Source organism: Paramisgurnus dabryanus, chromosome 21 (genome assembly GCF_030506205.2).
Source record: "Paramisgurnus dabryanus chromosome 21, PD_genome_1.1, whole genome shotgun sequence".
NCBI lineage: Eukaryota > Metazoa > Chordata > Actinopteri > Cypriniformes > Cobitidae > Paramisgurnus > Paramisgurnus dabryanus.
In genome coordinates, this window is record NC_133357.1 from 29,338,990 (window position 1) to 29,342,796 (window position 3,807).

A 3,807-nucleotide genomic window follows, 5' to 3' on the forward strand; every position below is an offset into this window, starting at 1 on the left:
TAAAATTAAAATATCCTTTATTAAATTACTTAAAAATATTAAATAGGGAAGGGGAAACGGGGGACTTAAAACAATGGCCACTCTAGGCTCTCCTCCACCACCACTGTATCTTCACACAGTCCATTCTCCTCATGTTCCTTCTCGTTTTCCGTTCTCTCCACAGGAGGCCACTAGGACACAAAGACACTGTTACTGAGACTCCGAGTATTTCTCGCCTCCTCTGCTGTTTACAGCTTTCTGGGTAGGTATCACGTTCACAGTTTGTTCTTCGATTATTCACTCTCGTTCTGCTCTCTCTCCACAGGTGGCCGCTAGGACACAAAGACACTGTTACTGAGACTTCGAGTATTTCTCACCGGCTCTGCTGTTTACAGCTTTCTGGGTAGGTATCACGTTCGCAGTTTGTTCTTCTATTATTCACTCTCGTTCTGCTCTCTCTCCACAGGTGGCCGCTAGGACACAAAGACACTGTTACTGAGACTTCGAGTATTTCTCACCGGCTCTGCTGTTTACAGCTTTCTGGGTAGGTATCACGTTCACAGTTTGTTCTTCTATTATTCACTCTCGTCCTGCTCTCTCTCCACAGGTGGCCGCGGCTCTGCTGTTTACAGCTTTCTGGGTAAGTATGGTTCTTCTCTGTAAGTCAGCAGAGGGGCGAAGGTCACACACCACCTCACCGGGTCGAGCGCTGCCCTATCTCCAAGGCCCATAGGCCGATCGATTCCTAGACGGGGGCGCCCTTTTCGTAGAGACCACGGGGCGGCGGACCCTTTCGCCTCTGACTCTGCGACAAAACAGACACAGGTAAGTTCACACCACGAATGTTTCCAATGGTTTACTCACGGTCACGGACAGCTCTTAGTCTGCGTCCCTTCGTACTCCAAACAGCACACTACAAATAGTAACAGTAGTTTCTGAGGTCGTTGGCCTCTCCGTCCTCTGCCCAGTGGAAGAAAATGGATGATGCGGGGCTTCGTCTACAAGACACACAGCAACCCACAGCAAATACACAGCACCACTCCAACGTGAAAAGATTTATTACACAGTCTCACTCACCACACTATAAGTGCACCACAACAAGGGAAGCGCCCGGTGTCCTCCACTGTGCTTGGGCTACGATAAGGCGATGGGAAATACGACCACAATAAGTCTCGTTGCGGCGGCTGTTTGAATGTGTACTTCTAACGGCTCGCCCACCACACTCTCGTAGGGGTAGGGCCGCCCTCCTTTTCCTGGAGGTTTCCAATGGCTACACAAGTTAATTTTTGCCAGTTACTCCACACAGAAAGGGTATACTCACGGCGGATAGCCTTTATTTACGTTGTACCAGGCGGTCAATATCTCTTCCTGCTTTACTCCTTCAGTATTGGTTAGAACAAAGTTCCTTCTTACCCATAGGACTTTCCTGTTCACTCCAGCAGGTCCACAATAAAGACTGAAACGAGAGAGAGAGAGAGAGACACAGATAGCCACCACGTCCAAAAATGAGCACAGCTCCGTTTCCCAGCACACACTAAGCACAGGCTCGACAGCACAATGCTCTCTTCGGGGTGCTCCTTTTCTCCACTCACGTATCGCCTTTCTTTCACCCCAGGCAGCTCCTGTCTTCTTTCCGCGCGCTTCAAGCGCAGCCCGGATCAACAGAGCCTGCGGGCTCTTCAAAAGGTACGTAGTTACCTCTCCTGCCCTAAGCAGAGGAGCTCTCCCCGTGTCAATCCCCCTCTCGTGCCCGAACTCCCGAACTGTGATCTAACTGTGCTTTATATACTCCTCTCTGTACTTCAGTCATCCAATTGCCCAGCGATCTCTTCAACTAGGCACAGCTGTGCCCAATCGGCTGATTACAGCCTCCGCGAATCTGCCGGATGTCCGGTGTTTCCGTTCTTCGGTCTGGGCGGAAACATCCGGGCGGAACCAAAGTTTCCCGACTTTTGGTTCCGCCCAAGAGATCGTCACCTTGTGACAAACACAAAAGAAGATATTTTAATAAATGATTGTATGCACACAGCTGTAACCATTGACTTCCATAGTAGGAACAAAAACAACATGATGGAATTCAATGGATATACCATTAATTGTGTGCCATCATTTATCAAAATATCTTCTTTTGTATTTATTAAAATAAAATACAGGTTTAGAACAACAGAAGGGTGAGTAAATGATGACAGAATTTTCATTTTTGGGTGAATCCCTTTTACAGACAGTAAATCAGATGTAAGAAATACAGTAGAAAGATTTTATTTAGATTGATTATGTTTACATCTAATGCGATCAAAAGATTAATTTATGCTTTCTTGATACATGGTTACACGTCATTTTCTTTTATGGATTATGGACCCCCTAAAGTAGCTTTGGCCACCCCCTGGCCACCCCATTAAAAAAATTCTAGTTCCGCCACTGCCAAGTGCCCCTGTTGGTGAGTCAAAGGAGCATGGACTGTCCACTGCTTGGATTCAATGTGATCGAGGAGATCATAAGGGAGAATAATGATTGTGCAAATAACATCAGTCTAATTGATCTTCTCTCTGAGGCCTTGCAGATGCAAAAAGGTGTAGCTGAAACCTTAGTGTCTACAGTGAACTCTAACTTCTCACAAGAATGCACTGCCAGCTGTACAGTAAAGACTGGGAAGTTGGGGGTCACCATCGCCTGTGGTCAAGTCTTAGAGGTGAAATGCAGAGTAAAAGCATGGCACAAAGGTGGGACCATGATGTTTGAACCAGTGTCAGGACGTTTCATCCCAGAAGGGTTGGAGTTATTTCCTGCTGTTATAAATGTGCCTCCTGGTGCCTCAAAGACAGTGAAAATTCCAGTTCAAAATTCCACAAACCATAACATTTACCTACCTCAGAGACTTGTGTTAGGTAATATCGAACCCATCAATGAAATCAGACCAGTTTGCCTGTCCTCCAACATTCAACAGATGGATAAACAGATCAGTCGTGCACTTTTGTGTTCATCTCAGCTCACGTCAGCGGACGATGTCTGTAAAAGAAAAGAAAATCATGAGAAAGGGGTAGGAGAAAAATGGCACCCACCTGTTGCTCTTGAATACCTCAATAAACAGGAACAAGATATTGTGAGGGAAATGTTGTTTGAGGAGTCAGATGTGTTTGCTTAGGATGAGGGAGACATCGGGTGTATTCCTGATCTGCAGCTGAAAATCCGTCTATCAGATAACACACCAGTTCAGAGGTGTTATAATGCCATCCCAAAACCCCTTTATAAGGAGGTCAAAGACTATGTGCAAAATCTGTTGAACAGAGGTTGGATCAAGAAGTCGTCCTCATCGTATTCGTCACCAGTGGTATGCGTTAGAAAGAAAGACAGTAGCTTATGCTTGTGTGTCGATTTTCGAGCTCTTAACCACAAGACCATCCCTGATAGACATCCTCTCCCCAGGATTCAAGATCTGTTAGACAGCCTTGGGGGAAACTCATGGTTTTCTATTCTGGATCAGGGAAGTGCATACCATCAGGGATTTGTGAAGTGAGGACTCAAGACATGTCACTGCCTTTAACAGAACATCAAAGTGTTGTTTCCAAATTTGTGGACATGTTGACAAACCCACCAGTGTTAGCTTACCCAGATTTTGAACTGCCCTTTGTATTACACACGGATGCTTCAAACGAAGGGTTAGGTGCTGTACTTTATCAGCAACAGAACAACAAACTCTGTGTCATTGGGTATGGGTCCCGTACACTAACTCCGGCAGAAAATAACTACCACCTGCACTCGGGTAAACTGGAATTTTTGGCACTCAAATGGGCCATCTGTGACGAGTTTAGAGACTATCTCTACTATGCT

The 3,807-nt window shown here is 45.9% G+C and overlaps 1 long non-coding RNA gene across 1 annotated transcript; it reads right to left on the reverse strand.

Moving 5' to 3' along the window:
* On the reverse strand, window positions 1-1,961 carry LOC141281340 (uncharacterized). The gene is made up of 2 exons (XR_012335602.1): window positions 498-1,961; window positions 1-170 (listed from the first exon to the last, which is right to left on the reverse strand). It is a non-coding gene; the product is annotated as an uncharacterized lncRNA (long non-coding RNA).
* Between the last annotated feature and the right edge of the window lie 1,846 nt (window positions 1,962-3,807).